The sequence below is a fragment of the Microtus oregoni genome, unplaced genomic scaffold (assembly GCF_018167655.1).
Source record: "Microtus oregoni isolate MIOR12 unplaced genomic scaffold, Mior012 000040F_ref0000088, whole genome shotgun sequence".
In the NCBI taxonomy this organism is placed as follows: domain Eukaryota; kingdom Metazoa; phylum Chordata; class Mammalia; order Rodentia; family Cricetidae; genus Microtus; species Microtus oregoni.
In genome coordinates, this window is record NW_024543207.1 from 5,895,735 (window position 1) to 5,922,763 (window position 27,029).

General features: G+C 36.3%; 1 non-coding gene across 1 annotated transcript; it reads left to right on the forward strand.

Moving 5' to 3' along the window:
* The first annotated feature begins 22,001 nt into the window (after positions 1–22,001).
* On the forward strand, positions 22,002–22,107 carry LOC121433741. The gene has a single exon (XR_005972356.1). It is a non-coding gene; the product is annotated as a U6 spliceosomal RNA (small nuclear RNA).
* Positions 22,108–27,029: the final 4,922 nt, after the last annotated feature.

A 27,029-nucleotide genomic window follows, 5' to 3' on the forward strand; every position in this document is an offset into this window, starting at 1 on the left:
ATGATCAGAATGTTAATTGAAAAATGTTATAAAATTTGAGGGTATTGTTTTATTCTGTATTTTATTACTGTAAAAAGACATGACCATGGTAACTTTTATAAAGTATAAAAAAAATAGTACAACCTGACTTACATTTTAGAGGTTTAATCAATTATCATCATGGCAGGAATTATGGCAGCCCACAGGCAGTGTACTGGAAAGGTAGATCAGAAATCTCATCTAGAATAGCAGGCTTCAGGAAGAGAGAAATACTGGGCCTGGCTTGAGCATCTGAAACTTCCTAACCCACCTCCAGTGATAATTTTTCTCTAACAAGACCACAACTACTTCCTCAAAGCCACAGTTCTAATCATCTCAAATAGTGCCACTCCCGATGAGCCTAAGGAGGTCATATTCATTCAAACCACTGCATATGTCAAGCTGGATATTCTGAGCACTGGTGGTGTTAGAAGACTAACGGACTCTACAGGAAACCACAGGAGTAATTTAATGTAAGATTGGAAGTGATCATGAGGAAGGATTTTTTCTTCATTAGTTTGTTTTGTTTTCTTGTTTGTTTAGAATATTAGAAAAATGGGATACTACAAAATAGTCCAAAGAGACTTCAATTTTATGTGGAAATTTTACTAAAGATACTAACAACTTGTCCAAAGACAACAGCACACCAACATGAACATAAACTGTAAAAACATGAACTAGAAAACTGCAGAGAAGATCACAGGAATGATATACTGTACTGATAAAAATAATGATATTTAGTATAGGATTGAATTGTTCTTATCTACAACGTGGCACACCACACCCATCTGCGCTCTATGAGCCACCATAGAGTTTATGTACAGGGCAAGGGGCTGGAGATTGAAACACACAAAGACTCACAGACAGAGACACAGGTCATCCTTGATGCCAAAATGCCCCCTTTATTGTGTCCAGGGGCAGCTTATATAGAAATAGTCACACCCCAGCCAAACGCACCAGAAACCATTCCCCTGACATCAGGAACTCCTGAGGGTCTCGTGCTCAGAGCAGCTGTAGGCACTCAGATCAGGGGAAAACAAGTTATTTACAAGAAATTCAGGATCTGGGGGTTCACTGCTCCCAACAACACAAGAAAAGTCAGATAACATATATTAAATTTTGGCTAATGCATAGATAATTTAAAATCTATTCTTAATGAAATCTTGAGAATTGCTTTGTTTGGATACCAACTTTAGAAAGAAAAACATTTGAAATATATTATAATTACCTATGTTAGAGAATAAAATAGACGTTATAAATCAGTTTTGAATTTCTTTTCAATTATCTTTAGTAAGATATGATAGTTAAAGTAGTATTAGTGAATGAATATAGGAAAGGTCTGAGAAAATTCTAGATTTGTGATTCTATTACAGATGACAAATCTGAAACCACATATTTTATTAGTTTTGTTTACGTGTGTGCATGTATGTGTAAGCATGTGTGTTTGCACATGTATTCAGGTGTGTACTAAAGCTAGAAGTGGATATTGCATCCTGTGAATCCACCTAATGTGGATGCTAAGAACTAAACACGAATCCTTCACAAGAGCCACAAGTACTGTTTAACCATGAGTTCATCACTCCATGTCATCTTCTTAATGGAAACAAAGAAAAATCAACTATGATATTACTAGTGAAAGCATTTTTCTAATCAACGACTCATTGCCATTTAGGGGTCATTAACATGGGATTCGTTATACTGGAATTAGGAAAGGAGAATGTTTTGATATGCTTAAAGACTAGTGTGTGTGTGTGTGTGTGTGTGTGTGTGTGTGTGTGTGTGTGTGTGTAAGAGAAAGAGAGAGAGAGCCAGACAGAGATTAAGCTATATGGAAAATGCAAAGTAGGAATAAATAAAGCACCAGTATTTAGGGACAATATAATGGAGTGAAGGAACATGTGAGAATTCATCCCGAATAGAGTATTTTGGTTCTGGCTGTCTTTTCTTCCCGTTATTGGTGCTTTGGGGTATGTGGCTGGAGATTAGAGGTTGATGTCAACAGTTCTCTCCTTATTTGTTGATATAGTGTTAATATCTGAGTCATTGGTTTGGAGATGCAAATAGATTGGCAGACAAGCAAGGAGAGGAGATTCTCTTGTCTTTCTCTGCAGCACTGGGATTGAAGGTATGCACCATTAATGCCTAACTCATAAGAAACTTAATCAAAACCTAAGACAGGCAATAAAAGAAAAAGAAAGATCATAAGGGAAAGAATCAAAACAAAGTGTGGAATCAATAAACACAATGTGTCCATAACTATCAAACCATTCAGGAATTCTTTTAAGACAGGGGTCAATTTGTAAGTAATATGTTTATTGACTTAATTATACCAAGAAGCAAATGGTATTAAAGAAAATATGCATCCTTTAAACAGCCCCTGAAGCTAGCTGGAAGCTCAGCTCGGTCACATCACACAATGTCAAAACTACTACACATATAAAATTATGCCTTTAGTCATCTTGCACTTATTTCGAATGCATTCCATAACTGCTTGAATTACTTAATAGAAGCCACATTTACTGTATTACCATTTACAACAGCCTAGCAAGTTTCAAAAATATTCAGTAAATTCAAACTTGTGTGTGAAGTAAAGGACCAAATGCACACATCTTCTTAATGTTTCTTTTGCATAGGCTTGTCCTTAGCGTGCAACTACCCTCTATTCCATATCAAATACGCTTATGTCTCCAGGTGTAATACATTTGTTGAGGACGAATTGGTTTTCTTTTAATTATAACCAACATGGGCATCCAGAAAATGCATTACCACTAAAATAAGGGATTGAATAACACACTATTCTCACAATGGAATGGGCACTAGTATTCCTATAATTGTATGCTACGTGACTAAGTACTACTATAATTTATTTAGTACAAGTCCTCCCACATCTTGAGCTTTGTGGACAATATAAAATTTATCTTTTATATACTGATTTTTCTACTTAAACAAATGCAAGACTGTTTATCTCTGTAAAGCACAGAGAGCTTCATCTGTGTATGCCTATGACCCACAAGACACTTTAATATTAAATTTTCAAATGGGTATTATGAGGTATTTGGATTTTAGAAATTTTATTAAGCAATCCTAATGGAATTTTATATTATTTTGCCTTATCCTTCATTGCTTTATAGAAAATAAGGATTCTAAATATAATTGGTGTTACCACTTAAATATTATCCTTTCCTTTAAAAAGTCTGCAACCAGAAAATGAGGAACTGGAGTTCAATTAAGGCCTCAATTGAGGAAATTCAGAGCACAGACTAAAGCAGAAAATTGTCAGCATAATTTGGATGCTGTGATACATTGTGAAAACAACGATCAACTTAATATTCATTCTTTGTTTTATATGTTTTTCTTACATCTCCTTTTTAACTTATTTACTCTACTCTATATGATATTATTACTATGCTTACAATTCTAAATTACTAGGATATAGAAAATATTGTAGTTGAAAGTTCTTCTGGCTAGTTTTCTCGAAAAGCTTTCTATCAGAGAGACCAATTAAATATAATCATTTCTTAATCTAAAGTAATTAAATATAACCAACTTTCCAATTTTCACAATATTAGGACAAAATATATACTCATCATTTACATTTAACATATAGATTCCTTTTGTTTTTTAAAACTTATTCATTTATTATTATGATGCTCATCCTACATGCATGTGTGCATCCCAGAAGAGGGGACCTGATCTTATTATAGATGGTTATGATCTAGAACATACTTGCTGGGAATTGAACTCAGGACCCCGGCAAGAGCAACCAAAATGAAAAGAAAATAAAACCGGACTCTGAACATAGCGGACAATGAGGACTACTGAGAACTCAAGAACCATGGCAATGGTTTTTTGATCCTACTGCACGCACTGGCTTTGTGGGAGCCTAAGCAGTTTAGATGCTCAACTTACTAGACCTGGATGGAGGTGGGGGTTCCTTGGACTTCCCACAGGACAGGGAACCCTGAGTGCTCTTCGGGCTGGGGCGGGGGGCTTGATTAGGGGAGGGGGAGGGAATGGGAGGCGGTGGCGGGGAAGAGACAGAAATATTTAATAAATAAATAAATAAAAAAGGAAAGAAAAACAAAAAGAAAACACAAATAAACAATTAAAATCAGAGCTATACAAAAGACAAAAACAAAAACAAACAACAACCAAAAAATCTCTCTCTGGTCCTCCTACTTGCCCTCTATTTCCACCTCTCCAACATCTCTTAATTCCTCTTGGTGGCATTGGAGTGCTATGCTTTTCTCATAATAGTATTTGATTTCTGTCTTATGTTTAACTGATTTCAATTATAAAATCATATAGGAATAATGAATAACAAATTATCTATACTTGGAATAAAAGGTATAAAATTTACTATACAAATGAAACAAGAATCTCTAGAAGGATCTGTGGCATGCTTGCAAAATTAATTTAATCATTAATTTTAAATTTTCCTGTGAAAAAACTATTGAAATATTATAAGATTTTACCCAGTTTGCTCGAAAGTCAGCATGTGATTTTTTTAAAATGTACTTCTTTAATGGTTTATTCAATTAAAAGGGGGGAATATATTTAAAAGGTACATATGGAATGTTGTTCTCTTCCAAGGAAAATAAAGGTAAAACACAATTAAAGCTCCTTAAATTTCAGCACAGAGCTGGGTAGATAGTCCAGTTTGTATCAGTGTGTGTGTGTGTGTGTGTGTGTGTGTGTGTGTGTGTGTGTTAATTCCATCAGTACACAATACTGAAGAAACAAAGTTTTCCAGTAGTTTTACTTTAATTGCATAACATTGATGAACAGGGAAAATATTTTCTTGAAGAAGCTTGATGGCATAGTATTTCTTGTTATGGTTCAACTGTAATGAAACTATAAATCCTGTTTTAGATTTACTTTTTAATTTTTAAATATAATCACATATTAAACTAACCTACTGTAAAATTGTTACTTACATTAATAATGATATTATTTCAGCACTCTGTGGGAGGGACCAATAGATCTGTGAGCACACCTACCTTATGTATTTGCATGAAAAAGTGATAATTTAGCGTTTTTAGAAAGCATTCTTTCACAGAGTTCATGTTGGATATCTATTTTAATTACTGTATCAGTTTGTCATGTCATGTAACAAATAATGCCTTGTCACATGATATGACATATGTGTTGTAACAGGTTAAATAATTCATGCATTTATAAAGTTTCATTTGTCATTAATAGACGAAGAAATATGTGAAGGGTGATAATAAAATATTTTCACATTCTAAGAAGGACATACTATTAGTCATGAAAAAAACATGGACAAAAATCCCCCCATATATGCCATAAAATCTTTTACAAATAAAATTCATCCTGAGAATTACAGGCATTATATTTCTCTGAGGTAATTTTCTATCCTGATCATTTTTATTTTCCTCAAACCAAATAAATACATAAAAGTCACATAAAATGGACATATATATTATATATATATAAATTTATTTATATATAATATATATAAATTATATATATATATAATTTATTAATTTTCATTATAGTTTGCTTTTGAATATTATTCATTCTCCTTTATTCTTGACAAAAATAAATATATCATGGGACAATAGAAACATAAATTGATGATTGATAGATGATCAATATAGATGGAAACTATGTAGACATTGACACATGACTACATCATTTAAAATTGCTTATTTTCCTGTGTTGAAAGATAACTTCCTTGGCTGTAATTTATGCGATGGTATGGGAATAACCATTTCAACTTCTATTTCATATAATAAATGACAACATTTTCAAACAAATTCAAGTATTATGACATAATAAGGTCAAAAATATTGGTTTTACCTTTATTCTCTTCACCAAAGAATTTAGATATCCAAAACAAAAATTCTCAGATTTGATAGAGAGAAAAGACTTTTATTATTGAAAATGGAGTTTCACTCAAACCATTTGTCCTGTGGTCTATTCTTGCCACCATAATCAATGTGGGTGACAAGGAAGGGTCATGTGCTTCTGAGAAAAGTGTGTTCCATAAAAGAGAGAATGGGTTAGGTATGCCCAGCTTTTTATACAGCTATAAGAAGACCAAGGGTTAATTATGTGACCCTAGACAGGAAAGGTATGAGTCACGGGAATAGTGAACACACATTGGGAAAAACTAAATGAGTCTATGGTAGGTGCCGCTATAACAATTTGGAGTGTTGGTAAGTCAGGCTGGGAAATAAGCAGTTTTTGATATGACACCCTTCCCCACGTGTAACTTAGCTGAGGGTGACCTCATATCTTGAGAGACATTGGTCCCTCATGAAATAGGCAGATTTTGGTACAGTATTTTCAGGTATATAAGACAGAACCTGGTGAGAGTCAAGAGCTGAACTCAACCACAAAGGATATTGGAAGTATTTATTCAAAATGTCTCTCGCCAGAAAACAAAAATGTACTTGGCTGGTGTTATAAAGGGCCAATGTGCTGTTCTTGAAGAACAACAGAGGTTTAAAACATTATCAAGATTTGATTCTGTATGATATAAGAAGTCAATCTCATTTCCCTTTTTGCATGCAGTTCTTAGCTAATGCAACAACTCTCTGTAGGTCCTTCAAGCATCATTTTCGAAAAGAGTAAATTAAGAACTCATTGAATTTTAAGATAAGGAATACAAGCTCTGTGTTAAGAAGTACTGCCTTTTTTATGCAAGTTAATAACAGTAAAATTAATGAGTTGAATATTTGATGCTTAATAATTCAAGATATGTTGTCCCAGGTAATGTAATGATGGAAGAAAGGATTTAAAACTATCATAAAATTTTACAGAAAAAGGAGATTAGATCAGCTTTGATATTCATGAATTTATTTGTCACGATCTTTCAATAGCACACTCTGTTTAAGAACTATTATTAACAACTCCAATCTGGTGTTCCAAATAAAGTAGACAACAACTTGCAATTATTTCCACCATAGGTTGCCTTTATAATACATTTATTTTTAGTATTTAACAATACATACCAAAAGTCTTAAACATGATGGTGGAGTAATAATCTTGAAATTTCTCTTAAGAAAGTAAGAATAAAGAAAGCAGTTACCATTTTACCATATAACTTTAAAGCATTATAAGTAACTTAAATATAATAAATTTATTAAAAAGGTTAACCAATGAGTTCAGTATGCAAAAGAGGACAGGATGCCATGTGAATAAAATATGTTTGATGTATGTATTATATACTGTAAGTACTAAAATATATAATAAAGGAATAAAGGTATTAGTCATGATGATCAAAATATGTTTCTTCACAATGAAGGTCAGTTTTATTTCATATTTAGGTCATATATTCATTTAAATATTTCATGTTTAACAGTTCACCATATAATACCATACAGTGATCTGAAGCACGTAAGTAAGCATTTTGTAAGAAATGAAAGATGAGTACATGATGCAAAGATTAATGCTTGATGAAAAGCCATTGTCTTCAGTACTGACATCTAAAATATTCATATCCTAATAGAAAATCAGGAAGAATCTTTCCAGAGGTGCTTGGGAAACAAAGACTAATGTCAATGAGGAGAAGAAACATGTATTTTATAATAGAATTCTGAAGTTATAATGTTCAAGCTTTGCACAGGTAGTCTACACACTTTGAAATGCATTATTACGTTTCAACAGCTGTTGTCATTGAAATAACATGAAAAATTACATGCCTGCCCACAAATTATTTTATATATCTTCAACGTTTTCACCTATAAGACATAAGTGTCTTAAAAATAAAAGAGACGTTAAGTCTCATTTTTAAAATACTGAAATTAAAGATCAGCAAAAAAGGCAATTAAATTTTGACAATAAAAATTAATTCAACATTGATTATAGCTATACCAACAGAAAGATGAATTTCATCACTACCTTTCTTAGGCATCATCTGAGATACTTCATCCTACAGCAGATGGAAACAAATTCAGAGACCCAACACCAGAAATTATATAGAGAGTGAGAGTCCTCGAGACACACAGTCCTAAATGGGTTTTCTCCTTCAAATCCCTCCTTCAAAGCTTAGGGAACCTCTGCTGAAGAGGATACAAAAAAAGCCAGATGGGATTGAGGACCAAAAAAAAAAAAAAAAAAAAAAAAAACCACAATGCCCTCTAATTCAACATGAGCAAAGCTCAGATGATCTCACAAAAGTGAAGCCTTCAAGGGTCTCCATCAGGTCCTCAACCTACATGTTATTTCTTCAAATTTAGTGTTTTTATGGTTTTGCTGAGTGTAAAAATGTGTGGTTCTCTGGTTCCTGTGCCATCTCATGGTCTGTTTTGCTTCTGTTGGTTTTTTTGTCCAAGTCTAGTACGATAATTTTTGTTTTATCTTTTTGCATATATATATATATATATATATATATATATATTATATCACTGTGGGGTTAGGAGAAAGGTTTTATAAGGTTATTTTGTTTTATAAGGTTATTTTGTTGTGTTTTATTTTGTCTGTTCATATTCTCCTATTATTGAATAGAACATATACTCCAGTGTACAGATAACTACTATTGGACTATATATTTTGTATATAATTTACCAATATAATTGTTAATTTGTTGAAACTTGAAATGTCAATACATTTGATATATTAAAGTTTTATTTAACATTTTATTTATTTTTTCTAATAATATGTATTACTTTAAAATAATACCATTCAAAATTTTCACTTCCTCCCCTCCTCCCACTTCCATCCTGCTCCCCCACTACCCTCCCCATTCCCTCTCCAGTTCTAAGAGAGGGCAGGGTACCCTGCCCTGTGGTAAATCCAAGACCCCCCCCCCTTTATTCGGGCTTAGGAAAGTATGCATCCAAATAGAATCATGACAATGGGCTCATGTTCAGTGGGCAGTATGGATGAAAAAGCATTCAGTTAGCTGCCATCCCTGGAGACCTCAGGCATCTATTCCTTGAGGGAGCTGGGAAGGCAGGTTGCTGAGCCATCAAGTCTGCTGCCTCCTTGGAGGTAGGGAATGTGTTCATCCCATTTGGTGTCCTCAAATCTGGTGTAGGGACTGATGCAAATGTAGCATCCCGCCCATGTTGGCCTTGTCCTAGGCAAGAGGACTGAGCTTGTAAAATACATTTAAAAATGGGTAGGGTCAAAGAGGGGCTATGAAGACTATTCATTTCTATCAGACCAGATTTCTTGGTGCAGTACCAGAACTTTTCCCAGGATCCTGCAGGTATCTGAAAAACAGCTGTAACAGGTTTATATCATGGTGTCATAACAAAAGGCTCTGGTTTGGGGTTAAAAGGCATGAACAATTTTAAGTCTAAAGTGAAGTAATAAGGGTGGCGGCGCTGTTTCCCCAGCACCCCGGCTGCCTGCTCGGCTAGCTTATGCACCGAAATAACAACACACAAACTGTATTCATTTAAACACTGCTTGGCCCATTCTCTTCTAGGCTAATTCTCACATATTAATTTAGCCCATTTCTAATCATCTGTGTGTAGCACCCCAAGGTGCGCTTACCGGGGAGATTCTAGCCTAGTCCATCCTGGGTCGGAGCTTCATCCCGGGAGCGGGGCATGGCCTCTCTCTGAGGCGTCTGCTCCCTAGAGGAGAGCTGTCAAGTCTCTGAGCTCACTTCCTCTTCCTCCCAGCGTTCTGTTCTGTTTACTCCTCCCACCTATCCTCTAACCAATAAAATGGGCCAGGGCAGTTCCTTTATTAGCCAATGACCTTCCTCCATCACTAAAGTAACTGAACAAAAGAGGATAGGCAAGCGAAGGAGGAGGGATTTGAACAAGCCTGCAGGTTTCTATATCCTTTTTAATGTTAACCTCTTTTAAAGGGAGGAGAAGTTGGCATTTCAGCAGAAATTTGTCATATGTGACTGAAAAGCTGGGACCAGTAAAATGCTCAGAAATTTAGTCATTGCTCTATCGGTTTACAAAAACTCTGTTTATCAATGTTAAAACCTCAAATCTCTGAATTTACATTTGAAACCTGTTTATCCTGTACCATGAAGCCTATGAGTGAGGCACACCTGTCTGTACTTTTAGCAGGAAACATAATTAATGAACTACCAAAGTGTTTGTACTCTTGGGTTTCTAGGGTATACCTTTAAACTGGCAAATCTATCAGTACCCTAGAAATCAAACACCATCAGACCTGGTAAAGATAGGTTTAAGCAGACGTGAGACTGCTTTCCAGCTACCTAGGCAGCAATTTGAGGTCTCTCTGTGGTCGTTCAGGACAAAAATTCAAGAACAAAAAGTATTCCTTTTCAGCTGTAAAGCCAAGAACGGACAGACTTTCCTGTGGAGAAAGAATTTGAGAAGAGTGATTCACCCTGATTTGGCCACATGGGATCAACCAATCCTCCAGTGTCCTGTTGTCCAGTCCAGGCAGTCCTGGCACTAGTATAAAGTGTAACACAGTTTTTGCTACATGGCTGGCTTTGCCACATTTAAAATAAGCTTCCAGGTGGAAGTTCTTCCTTATTCCTTTGAGGTACAGGCCCGCTGCTAGGAGTTGGCATCTCCCTATTTCTATAGAAATGTCCTATTATCAGATCTCTGAAGTGTTTGAGGATCAGGATGTAATTATCTGTTAAGTGTATCTTAATTGGACAAATGTTTAACTAGTGAGCTAAATCTGGGCACAGAGTTTGCACAATAAGTTGCAGCTTACCTATGTTGGTCAAAGCAAGAAGATTAGAAGGAATATTTTCAGCCACGGTCTTGAGACCAAGTTAACATCGTAAAGAATTTATTATTTTTTAAAATCACTATCATCCGGTTCACTCCTAGGTTATAAAATATGACTGCCAGCAATATGCATCCCTGCACATGAATATATGAAGTACAACTTTATTACTTCAGTAAACCAACATTGTTTCAAATCCTATCTTTCATAAACCTTTCTTTTGGAACAGGATAGGAATTATCATACAGAACCATAATAATTTGGAAATCTAATGTCTCCACATCATTACCTTTATCCAAGACGGCAGTGAAGTCATATGATCTCCTTATTAACCCAAATGGCGACTTTCTACTTTCTGTTTTCTAGAACAGTTTAAATTTGGAATTATCAGTTTTAAATTAACTTTTTCTACATATTTTCCATACCCTATTCATTGTCTTTTTTTTTCTTTTCTTTACAATAAGCTAGAAAGAAATAACTTTCTCTGATATCATATCAGATTCAGCAAAGCCCAGAGGCAAATCGCAAACTTGGGCAGCTAGCTGTAATAATCAGCTGATCAATAAGCAAAAGACACAGAACACGCAAATCCAGGCATCCAAAGGGAAGTTACAAACAGGCTTGTTATGGTCACACATTTATACATTTCCATACCTACACACAAAGTACAGGATGTTTTAACAGAAAGAGAAACGAGCTACAGAATTGAAGGCAGAGACTAGAGACAGCACAGTGGGTCCGCAGTCCAACCACAAGGCAAGAGAAAGCCAAGAAGGAGCAGAACCTACAGGTGACAAGAGCCAGAGACACATGGAGAACTCAGCAGACTGGAGCTAAGAAAGGGGAGTGAACAGCCATGAGCTAGGCATGAAGCAGACTGTCAGTGTCTCTGGCCTTTTTTTAAGTTTATTTATTTATTTTTCATGCTGTAACAAATGGAAAAGGGAGACATTTACAATTTAGGGTAGGTCTGATAGAATTTTAGCATGGTATGGTGAAAGAGCAGGCAGAAATGTCAAAGGGAATGGATTTGCTGCAGGAAGAATACCCACAAGGCCAGGTTAAATGCCAGGAAAGCCTGGTAAGGAAAGGGAAAGTGAGCACCCTTCGGTGGGCTATGCCAAGGTGTGCTATTAAAAGAAGACAGAAAAACGGCAAAGCTAGTGCATCAGGGAAACTGGGAGAACAATTTAGCTAAAGGTCATCTTAGATCAAAGGCATGAGAGAAAGGCAGACAAGCAGGGAAGGGGATGATGGAGAGAAAGAGAGAAAGGGGAAAGGAGACAGGAGTGCAATACTTCCTCAAAAACCTCAATGATGCATTTGGAGCGAGACAGCCCCAAATTGGATTAATTTCAGAAGAGACCCTAAGGGTGTCTGGGGACCGAACCTGGTCCCAACAAGTACCCGTTCACAAACCATTAGCAGAAGACCAGAGATTATGGTGGTTAGTCCTCGAGATAGTTTGGGGCCAAAATATTGGGGAGTTGGGTTATCAGTGTGCAGGATGTCTCGCACACAGATGAATTCCAAGGGGCGGGGACTGTCCCTAACCCAGAAGGCAGAAATTGCTTTGGCACTGCAGTGACTTGGCAAGCAATCTTAAAGCCTTTCACACAGGAGGGATCAGAAGACTCTGAAGGAGGAGACCCTGGATTCCTTTATAGTATTTTGGGTTGTAAGTAGGTGAATTACCTAGGCAGGAGTCACTCAGTATGGTTGATACAGAGAGGAGAAGGGAGAGTGAGAATGGTTTTCCCATGACCACACCAGACCACGTGGTCACAGAAAGACTTGACTCACCCTGGCCCAAAGCACCAGTTGGTAAGAATTGGATGCGAGATTATTGGGTTACTCTGCCAATGTAATGAATCAAATCAAATCAGATCAAATTAATAGAAAGGATGATGGTCTTTGCACACAAAGGAACCCCATGCTAATATTATAATGTATTCTATATAAAATATAAAAGATAAATAATTTTATCTTTTCCATAAATTCATCCACTGCTCATAACCCTAGCCAATCATAATAGGAGCAGCGGATAGATTTACAATGAAAGACTCTAGAAGTACCTGGTCAATAATTATCAAGCTTTTCAAAGTCAGTAAGACAAAAATAAATCTGATAAATGTTTACAGCAGAGGTCTAAGAACCCATGAAAATTAAATACGGTGTCATGCTCTGGGGTGAGATTAATATTTTTTAATTGAAACTTAAAAAAAAAGCTCAAAATCTGTACATAATAAAATTATACACATCAAGTATTGATACAATCTTACATCAATCTATTGACAATTACCAGCCATATGGTTTTTTTCTCAGCTAGGTTATACACACCTAAAGGATCGCTATTCAAGTGGGATTCTTAAGCACAAGAGAGGCTTTAACTCAAAATTAAACACTTAGAAAATAATAATAAAAATCATTAATTATGGAATGCCTTGTGTTAATTAATCAAGACAGATTTAGAATATCAATTTATGATAGTTATGATAAAGGATAGAAGTGTACATATCTGAAAAAGCTATACAATTAGTAAACTTATTTAATCAAAATAAAGCTTTTGTGAAACTAACAAATATTGTTTTGAGTATTTCTTCACATATGAAATCTTTTTTTTAATTTTATTTATTTATTTATTTTAGATTTTATTTATTATGTATACAATACAGTGTGATGCCTCCATGTATGACTGCATGCCGGAAGAGGGTACCAGATCTCATTGTAGATGGTTGTGAGCCACCATGTGGTTGCTGGGAATTGAACTCAGTACCTCTGGAAGAACGGTCAGCATCCTTAACCTCTGAGCCATCTCTCCAGCCCCACACATATGAAATCTTTTAAAAGACAATTATCACATATACTCACTAATAAGTGGTTTTTAAACATAAAGCAAAGAAAACCATTCCACAAATCACAATCACAGAGACGTACATAGATCTAATCTACATGGGTAGTAAAAAAAGACAAGATCTCCTGAGTAAACTGGGAGAATGGGGACCTTGGGAGAGGGTTGAAAAGGAAGGGAAAGGGAGGAAGGGGAGCAGAGAAAAATGTAAAGCTCAAAAAAATAAGTAAAAAGTAAAATAACAGAAATAAATAAATATTGTGTCATTGCATGTTTATTTAAGGAAATCTGTTATTAGATTCACAATTTAATATAACATGTATATTGGACATCTAATCAATATAAATAAATATGCAAAAGATGAAACATAAGAAGTTTGACTCACTCTATTCTAACTTCATTTTATTAAATGTTTGTTTATTTATTTATTGTGAGTGTGAGTGCATATGCATTGATAATCATATGCATGTCAGAAAAGAACTTCCAAAACTAGATTCTTTCTTTTAACATGGAGGTACAGGGATCCAGCTCAGGTTAGCAAACTTAGCAGCAGGTATTTTACCTCCACTGAGCCATCTTGCAGTTCATATATTCTTGACAAAATTTATTTTATAATTTGTTTCTTAAATGTGTAGGGTTTTTATTTTGTATGTATGCTGTTTGGCATTTATGCATGTATGTACACCATGTGAGTGACTGCTACAGAATCCAGAAGAAGACAACAGATTCCCTAGAATTGGATAGCATATGTATGCCTCTGTGCAGTCCTGTGGGTGCTGGCAATTGAACCTGGATCATCTATAAGAGCAAATGCTCTAAATCACTGAGCCATCTTCCAAGATCCAAGCTTTATTTATTAATGTGTCTTTGTGTGCACACAAGCATGTGTGGATGTGTGTGTGTGTGTGTGTGTGTGTGTGTGTGTGTGTACATTTGGAACATGTGTGCAGGTGCTTTCTAAAGCCAGAATAAGACCCAGAGATGCAGTGCAGGTGATTATGACATGACTAGTTTGGATTCAGGGAACTGAACCCAGGTCTTCTAAGAAAGTCGGAAGCATTCTTAGTTTCTACTCTTTTTCTTGGCACCAAGCACTTTTATCAGCTGAGCCATCTAGCCACAACATCATAAATTCATTTCTTTCCATTGTTATTGTTGAAAGTTGTAGTTATTCTTGTGACAGATTTGCATTCAGTCTTCCAGTTAAGAATGAGCTAATGTTCCTTAAGTGTTGGCTAAAACAAATCTGTAGAAGTTAATGGATTTCTACCACCCCTGGCATTTTACATTCATGCTAAACTAAAACCCAGGGTGACTAATTTCCATTAAAAATACTATTAAAAGTTGAGTATTTTTTTCCTTTGGGGAATGGATGCAAGATTTGAGAAAACAGTGGAAGGAATGCCAATTGTTTCACATTTTTGAACTTGAAATAACATTTTTATCTTTATTTTTAAATTGGAAATTTAGTACAAACAGGATAACAATAATTGAGATCATCCAAATTAATCATCTCTAATGCACATTGTAATGTGTACAATAAAATTATCACTAACTTTATAATAAACACATTAGTAACTCTAAAGGTATTTTCATGTCATATAGTCATTATTGAAGACCTTGGGATAATTAGCAAGGCTTTTAATGGAGTAAATATTTTTTCTTTATCCATCATCAATGACAATTTCTTCTGTAGTAGATATCTGAGACATTAGCCATGAATAGAATATTAATATTTAAAGAGAACATATATAACATTGCTTCTATTAAAATTAAGTCATTTTTATATCTCATGTGTCACATTCATTATTACCTGTAAGATATTCCAGCTCAATATTCCCATTATTTCTCTTTCTATCTTGTTCTCAAAAAATAAAAACTATATTTTAATACCTTATACTTGCAAGTGTACAAAGTTTTAAAAGCTACAAAATAGCTAAGATAAAAAGTGCACAGCTCTCGGCATTTTCTCTTTTTAATATTTAAGTATCCCTGAAGTTGGATGCTCTAACAATTTTTTCTTCTTTCTTCCAGGCATGTGATCGGGATGTGTATGAATTCACACAGGATAAATACACATGCAAACACTTTATTCTTTATGTATTCATATTTTTAAAACTCAGTTGAGCAATCACTAGTTTGCTCATCTGTTAGCCATTAGTCAAAGTTGCTATTTTATTTTTTCTTGAGTATTATTCTGCTTTGGTCCACCACAAAGTATTTCTAACTTGTTTAGAAGGACCATGGCCTCAGGTCAGGAAATTAATAATTGTACTGCTGTTATACTCTGATAACTATGGTGTACTGTGGCAAATATGTAAATGACGCATTGTTTCAAAGAATCTGCAAAGCATGTTGAACTAAGATAAACTAGAAGCTCAAGGTTAACTATGAGTTTGAGCTGACTCTCAGTAGAGACTAAATTGCTTACAACAGCTATAGTCAACCTTGTGTTGAACTTAGCAACCTAGGCTGCCTGCAGCCTTGTCTGTAATGATGCAGAGAAATAGCCTGTTAAATGGTCAAAATATAACAAGAAGGTATCAGTAACAAGAAAAATCATCTGAAGTATTCATATCATAAAAGTAGAAAAGAGTACTCTATTGTTTCATTAAATTGTCTATCTATTTCCTGCATTTGTATGTAGAGGTGATAACATAAGTCTTGTGATATTTCTGGATGGAAAACAATTGTATATATCTAATAACATATTTGCTTGGATGACTTATTTTATGTGCTTATATATTTGTAAATTCATTTTTGTTAGAATTTACTGAAGGAAAACAATTGATTATATATACATAATCTCTGATATACACATGCATATATGTATATACATGTATGTATGTATGTATATCAGACAGCTCTTAGAGTGGTTTACAGACTGTGTTTCATATACACTAACAATGGATGTCTTTTAAATATAAGGCAAAGAGATACATATGTTCATTCCAGGAGAATAGATGTCTCATCAGTCCTAATCTTATGATGGAATCCCTAGGAATGCCCAGAGAGCTTCTGCTTTTCACCAAGCAGAATCTTGGCGAATTTCAAGTATGGATTTACTAAATACAGCAGCAAAAGTTTCCTCAAAAGCAAGGTAGTTGGGCTTGCCAGATAGATTGTTTTCTGTGGGGCAGTTAAATATCCTGTGGGAGTGGCCTTAAGCATCTCCGGGGAAGAATCATTGTTTGACAGGCTTTCTTGGGGAAAGAATCTAGACTGAAGAATTTTGAGGGGGAGAGGGCTTGGGTAGAGGCTCCAACCAAACATTCCAGATTCTTTGGACTTATGGATGACAGCGGCTAAGTGAAGCCTTCAAGAACACATTACTTACTCTTTGGAGTATGATGGAGGAGAAGGGAGGTTGTTTGTTGGTTCCTGGCCGTCCAGCTAGTTTAGACTCAAAATAATTATACAGAAACTGTATTAATTAAGTCACTGCTTGGCCCATTAGCTCTAACTTATTGGCTAACTCTTTCATATTAATTTAAGCCATTTCTATTAATCTGTGTATTGCCACGTGGCTGTAGCTTGCGGGCTAAAGCCAGCAGCTCCATGGTTTCTCTCTGACTCGGCCCTTCTTTCCTTAGTTTTCCCTGCCTAGCTAAGTTAGGCCCTACCATAAGTCCAAAGCAGTTTCTTTATTCATTATGTAAATCTCATCATACAAAGGGGACTTCCACATCAAGTATGTGAATGCCACGTTCACCCAAACATTCCACATTCTTTGTGTATATGGATGCAAGGGGCTGGAGTGACGACGATTCCACACAAACATCCCAGACTCTTGAAGTATAGGGATACCAGTTCAATTTTGACGATTTTCTGTGTGCAGGCATGAAACAAAGTGGGGGAGGGAGCGAGTTGGGACTTGGTGGGTTCATACCCAACAGGCGAGGCATCTGGTAACTGCCATTCTAAAGACGTCGGGCATCTGTTCCTTGAGATGGATGAGAAGGCAGGTTGTTAGGAGAAAAAAATATATTGATATTATCAAATTGTTATTATCCAATCCATAAATGTGGATAGTCATGGGAAAGGTGCTAAGTGCCAGAAAGAAAGGACTGGAAAAGTGCCCTGGTTGTACAGGAGAGACAAGGGTGAATGAATGAGATATGATCAGAGATATGCTCTTTAAAACCAGATTTTAGTTGCTGGGAAGGTGCCACTTGAGCTTGGAGAGGAGTTGCCAGAGAAGTCCCAGAAGTTCTTACAGGTGCTAGCATACCTGGAGAACCCTATGCAGGTTTTCCTCAGCATGGGTGGGATAAAATAGGCTCTGGAGACTGTTTTCAGCAGACCAGATTTCTTGATAGAGGAGCAGAACTTTCCCCAGGAACAAGCAGGTATCTAAGACAGCTGGAACAGATCCACACCTTAGTGTCTTAGCAAAAGACTGTGGCTTTAGATTAAAAGACATGAAATTTTGAAGACAATTAAAGGAAATTGAAAACTCTGAGCCTCTGAAGATACATCTGAAACCTGTTAGTTCTGGACTATAAAGCCGATGAAAAGGCACGCCTGTCTGTATTTTTAGCAGGAAACTTAACAAATGAAGTAATTAGCTATAGTATCTTAAGTCATCAAATGCCAGCAAACAGATCTAAGAGGGATAAGTAAAATAGAAGAAAGGAGTCAGTCCCAAATCTCTCTGTGGTCTTTGGTGAATACCAGTCTTAAATACTTGCCTTTAGCTTTTAGGCCCAGGAGGACTGAAAAATTTTCCTGTGGGGGTAGGGTTCAGACTTCCCGTCCTGGCAAAATGAGACAACCAAACCCCCAGTGTTGTCTAGTCTAGGCAAGGACCAGGCAACCAGTCAACTGATGAAGTGAAAGGCATTTTTTTTTTTTTTTACTGTGTGTGTGCCTTTGTCATATCTAAAGGTAAGCCTCCAGGAGGAAGTTCATATTTAGCCATGTGTCTTCTTGGAGGATCTTTAGGATATTGCAGTAAATTCCTGTTTGGGTGGAAGCTTCACTCCAGTCCCTGGCATCCATATACCCAAAGAGTATATAATGTTTGAGTGAAGGCTTCACTTCCCTGGCCCTCATATAGCTAAAGAGTATAGAATGTTCATTTGGAGGCTCTACTCCAGCTCCCTCCCCTTCAAAATTGCCCCATTGTAGACTCTGCCCCCAACAAAACCTGCCAAAAGTTGACCCTTCCCTAGAGATGCTCAAGACCACTTCCATAGGGTATTTAAACTGCCCCTCCCCAAAGAACAAGCACACAGTTTTCCAATCTTCCTTTCCCGTCTCCTCTCTGGGGGGCTGGAGAGTCACCCAGTATCATTTGTATACATTAGACCTGGGCTTTTTCTAATTTGATTTGATTTGGTCAGAATTGGATTACAGCATCATCAGAGAGGCCTATTGGAGTGCAGAAACTTTCAGTTAGGAGTTATTAAATTTCTTGCCCTGCACATTATGTGAATAAGGATTATCAAATGTATTCATCTTCAAATGATCTTGCAGTATATGCAAGCACTAGTGCATGTACATAAACACACACACACACACACACACACACACACAATGGAGATTTATTTGAGTGGTACACAGGTTGTGATCTGGATAGTTCAACAAGCATTGTCTCCTGAAAGAAAATCAAAGAACTCCAGAATTATTCAGTCCACAAGACTGTATGGCTCAACAGTCCATACCTGGTACTAGAGTCCCATGGATTTCCCAGAGGGCTGTTGCTCTACACTCTGTACCCAAAGAACAAGAATCCAGTGCTATGGAAGGAAGGACAAACCTCAGCATAGACTGCTAACAAATATATGCATGTATACCCAATAGTAATAAGCAAGATAAAAAGAAACTGAATTTGAAAGAAAATGGGGATGGATTTATGGCAAGATTTGAAGAGAGGAATAGAAAGGAGAAGAATTACAATTATATTATAATCCCAAAATTGAACTAAAAATAAAATGGGAAGACAAGGATTTATCTATTAATATCTCCAGTCTTTGATCTGCCAGTTTCAGTGTCCCTCTCCATGACACCTTCGGTCATCTATAACAGCCAAGTAATATGACTTACAATAAATTATATCATGAGTGATGCTACATCATAAAACAAACAATATGTGACTTGAAAATAAAATAAATATGGCCTAGATCTATGAGCATGGTAAAACTGAAATATAAATTGAAGGGAAACAAGATAGAATATATACTTAAATTGTCAATGCTTACGTCTAGTGTTCCTTGTAACTTCTGAATTCACATGAACTAATGCAACTTTTCTAAAAGTGTAGTGATGTTGAGAATGTCTTCACAGCTTAATTATGTAACATGCATAGGCAGCGGAGAAGGGGTTTGTAAATGTTGAGTCAGAGGTATCTTATGAAACTGGGAAGCTATAAAGATCTTTCTTCTTGGCCATAGAATTTCTTTGTCATAAATATAAAAGTGGCATAGGTTGTAAATTGTTTTCTGTTTAGTATTTATTGTTCTGTCTGTTCAGGATGGAAATGCTATTGTCTTTTCTGTTTTATTGAGAGCAATAATATAATGCTACACTGTAGCATTGTGATGCCAAGAAAGAATCTTTCTACTTGGATAATCAGAATACCAGACACTGACATGTGGGAATGCACCTGGCACCATTAGAGCTCTTTGTGTTTGAGTTGCACCTGTACAGTGGTTATACCTTTGTTCTTCCCTGCTGTGCAACCATGAGCATATGTAGCACCAGCATAAACCAAGATTGTTTCATAATTTTCTATAAAAACAGATAAAAAAAAAAAAAAACTGGAAGCACATTAGCAATTGACATTCACCTCTGTATTGAAATTAATGTTTTCCAGTTTTAGATACCATGTATTTCATATCACCATGTTCCTAGGAATGCTATAGATATCTTTTTTCTATTCTTTGTAAAGATAAATTACTTTTTTTCAAGCATAAATGAGGGAAAGTGAGAATGTAGTATTACTACATTTTTCTTTGGGGTTAAATTCAGAAAGAAGGCCACATAATCTTTCTGAAATTCTTATTTTTACTAAATTCTATATACTTCAAATCTTGGAAGCTCTAAATGCTCCATAAATTCAAAAACAAGTATGCATTACAAAAAGAAGTTGATGGAAATGCATCAGTGGTCCCAGTATCATATAATCCACTGCTTACATAAGAAGTGGGAGTTATAGAACAGGAATTGGAGAGCAGAAAATTTAGACTTTATTTGATAAACACATATTATATGAGGAATACTGAGAATTCAAGAACAATTGCAGTGGGTTTTTGATCCTACTGCACGTACTGGCTTTGTGGGAGCCTAGGCAGTTTGGATGCTCACCTTACGAGACCTGGATAGAGGTGGGCAGTCCTTGGGCTTCCCACAGGTCAGGGAACCCTGATTGCTCTTCGAGCAGATGAGGGAGGGGGACTTGATCGGAGGAGGGGGAGAGAAATGGGAAGCGGTTGCGGGGACGAGGCAGAAATCCTTAATAAATAAATAAATTTAAATAAAAAATAATAAATCTAAGCAATAAGCCAAACATTTTATAATTTAAAAAAACACATATTATATTCATATGTAAAGATCTTCAACACTGACCTACAAAAAATTAATGTTAGTTATATTTTTAAAAGGAAATATGTAGTCCAAATAATTTTACACTTTCTATTATTATTCAACAATTTAAGTTCAGCAAAACAGTTAAGTTTTAATTCTTCAGTGCTGGGCTCTGGTTGAAGTTGTTATCTATCTCACTCTTAAACAAAGGAACAGAAACATCCCATTCCTGATTTTAATGCTCCATTTTAATCATTTCATTGTCAATGGTTTTCTTGTTGTATCTCAGCAGTGTGAGATTTTACATTTTAATCTACATATTGTTGTTCAGGATCTAGCTATTTTTCCTCATAGCATTTTTTTTATATTTTAAAGTTTTGATTTTTTTTTATTAAAAATTTCCACCTCCTCCACTCCTCCCATTTCCCTCCCCTTCTCTCCACCCCTTTCCCCTCCCTCTCCATTACAAAGAGCATTCAGGGTACCCTGCCCTGTGGGAAGTCCAAGGTCCTTCCCCCTCCATTAGGAAGGTGAGCATCCAAACAGACTAGGCTCCCACAAAGCCAGTATATGATGTAGGATCAAATCCCAGTGCCATTATCCTTAGCTTCTCAGTCAGCCCTCATTGACCACCACGTTCAGAGAGTCCGGTTTGAGCACATGTTCCATCACTCCCAGTCCAACAGGCCTTGGTGAGCTCCCATTAGATCAGCCCCACCATCTCAGTGGGTGGGCGCACCCCTCACGGTCCTGATTTCCCTGCTCATATTCTCCCACTGCCAGGCAAATATTGGGAGCTCGGGGGTGGGGATAAGGGAAGATGGGGGGAGAAAAGTGAGAAGGGGAGGATCTGTGAAAATTTCATGAAAAATCTCTTTTTTGAAAATCTTTTAAAAGCCAGTGTTTCAATGTACAAAGACAATATTTAATGAAACGTGATGTAAAAAATTAAAGAGTGCTTCTTTTGGCAGCACATATACTAAAGTTGTAATGATACAGAGAAGATTTTCATGAATCTAAGCAAAAATGACATACAAATTAATGATACATTCCATAATTTTTAAGGGGTCAATGACATAACAAGAAAATTCATATAGGCACATAGGAACTCTCAGAGACTTAACTGAAAAAACAAGGAGCCTGCATGTGTCTGACATTGGCCTTCTGCATTTATGTATGGAAGAGTCGTATAGCTTGGTCTTATGGGACTCCCAACAGTGGGAGTGGGGCTGTTTCTGACCTTTGAAACTCTAGTCCTCATATGAGTTTGCCTTCTCCAGACTCAATACAAGGGGAAGTGCTTAGTCTTACTGCAGCTTGATAAACCATGTTTTGCTAATAACCATGGGTGACCTGACCTTTTCTGAAGAAAAATGGAGAACTAAATTGGGGCAGCAAAAGGAAGCTGGGAGGGAGAGACTTGAAGGTCAGGAAGGAGGGGAAACTATGGTCAGGATGTAAAATAAATAACCAAATAAGTTTGAAATAAGAATAAAGGAAAATAGTAAAAGAAATAGTGTCATTTTATGGTTTGTTTATATTTCTCAAAATATAAAAAAAAAAAAACGATGTTCAGTTTTTACCTAGATAGATGAGAGAGAGAGAGAGAGAGAGAGAGAGAGAGAGAGAGAGAGAGAAATGATAGATCATACAACCAAATTCTGCACATTTTGGAGACCTAGTACCTAGAGATGAGGAGGTGATAGGCTGAAGGGGAGAACTTATTACTAGTACTCTATTAAATGGACATAGTGCTATACCAACTCTAAAGTTACATATTATTGTATTTTTTCAACCCTCATCAGAGAAGAGTTTTTATTCAGTGATGGTGATTGAATAAGAATGTTTACCACAGGCTTCTATATTTGAATGCTTAGTCTTCAGGGAGTGCAACTAGCTGAAAATTAGGAGTGTCCCATTGGAGTAGGTATGAACTTAATGGAGCAAGAATGCCACCAGAAGAGAGGGCATTGAAGTTTTAAAAGTTCAAGCCAGGCCCGATGTTACTCTTTCTTCCTGTTGTCCTCAAATCTGATTTCAGAACTCCCATCTACTTACCAGATACCTTTTCTGCATGTATGCCACCATGGATGCTGCCATAATAATAATGGATTCAACCTTTGAAACAGTAAGAAAGAGTCAATTAAATATTTATTATATAATAGTTTCCATGATCATGGTGGCTCTTCCCAGTCATAGAAAACTAAGACAGTGATTATTGTAAAGACCCACAAAAAGTCAATATGCAAAGAATAAAGGACAGTGGGGTGCTTCTCCATAATGGGACATCTATATAACATTGATTCCTTTTAAGATGCATGAATTTTTTCTAAGGGTGGGTGAAAGCATTGTGAGAGCCAGAGACAGTGGATTATTTCAAGATAAAAGCTGTGGTGAATGTCACATGGCACATATGAATCACAGTGGTGATTGCAGCATATGTATGATCTGCACAATTGCAAGCCTGCAAAAAATCCCAACATAAAGGGAGAAGATGGGGCAAACATCTTATCCTATTTATAACTGATGAAGAGTGAGTCATTTTGGTTCAATGTTGTGATCTAGGTCACTCAAGTTCAAACAGAATATCCCACATCAAATGTTATGTCTATCTGAAACTAGATTTAAGATACTAAAGAAAGAAGAACAGAAAGTTAGGTGGGTAATGGCATAGGGATGGAACGGGGAGATATTGGGGAAAGGAGGTGAAATTGGTCAAAACAAATTATGTAAAACACTCAAATAATTAATTAAAATATTATTAAAAAATCAAAATTAAATTATTTTTAAAACACCTTAAAATTTCTTTAATTAGCAAAATAAAACAAAACAGCAAATAATGGAGCCAGGCGGTGGTGGCGCACGCCTTTAATCCCAGCACTTGGAAGGCAGAGGCAGGCGGATCTCTGTGAGTTCAAGGCCAGCCTGTCTACAAGAGCTAGTTCTGGGACAGGCACCAAAGCTACAGAGAAACCCTGTCTCGAAAAACCAAAAAAAAAAAAAAAATAATAATAATAATAAAATAAAATAAAACAAAAAAAAACAGCAAATAATGGGAATTATGATTGCTTACTTAAAATTTCTTTCAAAAGATTAAATATGTGTGAGGATATTAATAGCATAAGTTATTTAAGTAGATAGAATTAATAGCTACTTTTCTGAGCTCTACTTTACTAGTAGTAGTTTGGTTTGGTAACATTTATTGCATAGCTTCCATAATAGCAAAAATGTGTTTTGATTTAAATGTTTAAATAAGAAGAAATAAAACGAGTATCAAAATACTCTTATTTCCTTTCTCTGGAATTCTTAAGATTTTGGTCATGTAAACCAATCTTCAAAATAGTTCACATGGGCAAGAGAGATGGCTCAGCAGTTAAGTGCTCGTATTGCACTTGTATCCTGTACAAGTTCAGAATCTAACATCCGACTGTTTATAACTCAGTCTCCATGGGACATCCAATCCATTTGGCCTCTAGGACACATTCATTTGTACCTATGGACAGACACCCTCACATTTGCTTTATTTTTAGTACTAGTAAAACCATATTTAAAAATATAGGTGTTTCCTACCGTAACTCAGTGTTATATAAACAGTAGTTTCTTAGTATATTACTAAAAGCTTTGTTTTTACACATTTCATTTTTTACTCATTTCATAAATTTGTCCCATTTTTCAGCAATTCACACCTTTAATATAGCTATCCTTTGTCTTTATTAACATTCCTGGTGTTTTTTATTAATTGCTGTTATAAAAATATATTTTTGTAATATACATATTGATCTCTAAATTTCACCTGCTAAGTCTGTGTTACTTGTATTTACCTTTTCAGGGCTGACCATTTAGTAATGGATAAGCAATTGCTATGTTCTTCCCTCAAGAAGACAATATCTTATGCTCTCAGCAGGCCCTCATGATTTTCTTTCTCTAGGGTTGAAGTCTCCTGAGATTTTTTCCCCCTTCCACTTTGGCATGTCTATTTGTGCTCTCCCTGTTCAGCTCTTATTTAGGCAGCTTTCTTGCTGAGCTTTTATTGAAATAAACTTTTCCTCCAATTCTCTATTCTATTACTTTAAATGTTTTAGAATTTTAAGAAAATATAATCATAACATTTTTCTCCTTCGGCTTTCTTACTTTACACCTACAAGTTATCTGCCTCCAAACCTTCCCATTCCCCCATCCAGTCACTCTCAAATTTGTGACCTCTTCATATTTGATTATTATTGCTGCATATATGCATAAATATAAAAAAACAACCTGATGAGTCTGATTAGTGTTGTTTGTGTGTACATCATTTCATGAATGACAACATTTAAATGCATAAGCAATTAGGGGCTCATTCCGATGAGAGAATACTTCTTCTCAAAGGAGTCATGAGTTGTTAGCAGTTCTCTGTCTAATTCAAGGCTCTATGTGATTTTCCTTCAATGTCGTCATGTCTATTAGTGCTGTTATATTTCAGATCTTCTTTAGGCAGATGTATAAACTTCTAAATTAAACATTAATTTTCTTAATGCAATAGAAATATTTTTCTGTAATATGGTGCAACATATATATTATCTAAATATATATAATCAAATTATATATGTAATTAGACAGTATGAACGACTATAAACATACAATCTATGAATACAAAACAGAATAATTGAAACGTGTTAGCTAAAATGTTATATATATCAGATGTCTTAACTCTTGTATTAATAAAAAGAAAAACAAGTGTTACTGCAATTTTTTTTACTTTTTTTTTATTGAGAAAAGGAGAAAAAAAAAACAAGTTTCCACCTCCTCCAGCCTCCCATTTCCCTCCCTCTCCTCCCATCCTTCTCCCTGTCCTCCCACCCTTCTCCCCCTCCCCCCACTCCTTTCCCCCTCCTTCTCCAGTCCAAAGAGCAGTCAGGGTTTTCTGCCCTGTGATAAATCCTAGCTCCTCCCCCCTCCGTCCATATCTAGGAAGGTGAACATCCAAACTGGCTAGGCTCCCACAAAGCCAGCACATTAAGCAGGATCAAAACCCCGTGCCATTGTCCTTTGCGTCTCATCAGCCCTCATTGTTCGCCATGTTCAGAGAGTCCAGTTTTATCCCATGCTTTTTCATTCACAGTCCAGCTGGCCTTGGTGAGCTCCCAATATATCAGCTCCACTTCTCAGTGGGTGGGTGCACCCCTCGTGGTCCCAACTTCTTTCCTCATGTTCTCCCTCCTTCTGCTCCTCATTGGGACCTTGGGAGCTCAGTCCAGTGCTCCAGTGTGGGTCTCTGTTTCTATCTTCGTCACCAGATGAAGGTTCTATGATGATATGCAAGATACTCGTCATTATTGATCTAGGATAGGGTCATTTCAGGTTCCCTATCATCAGCTGCCCAAGGAACTAACTGGGGACCTCGGTTTGGGCACCTGGGAGCCCCTCTAGGGTCAGGTCTCTTGCCAACCCTAAAGTGGCTCCCTTAACTAAGAATTGTGGTTCCGTGCTCCCCTGTCCAACCTTCCTTTATCCCAACCCTCCTGTTTCCCCAAATGCTCTTGTCATATGATAGGGCATCTCTTGGGTATATTCCCAGGAGTGGTATTGCTGGGTCCAGGGGTAGGTTGATCCCGAATTTCCTGAGAAACCGAAACACTGACTTCCACAGTGGTTGCACAAGATTGCATTCCCACCAGCAATGGATGAGGGTACCCCTTCCTCCACAGCCTCTCCAGGAAAGGCTATCCTTGGTGTTTTTGACTTTAGCCATTCTCACAGGTGTAAGATGATATCTCAAAGTTGTTTTGATTTGCATTTCCCTGATTGCTAAGGAAGTTGTGCACGACCTTAAGTGTCTTTTGGCCATTTGAACTTCTTCTGTTGAGAATTCTCTGTTCAGTTCAGTGCCCCATTTTTTAATTGGGTTAATTAGCATTTTAAAGTCTAGTTTATTTAGTTCTTTATATATTTTGGAGATCAGACCTTTGTCTGTTGTGGGGTTGGTGAAGATCTTCTCCCAGTCAGT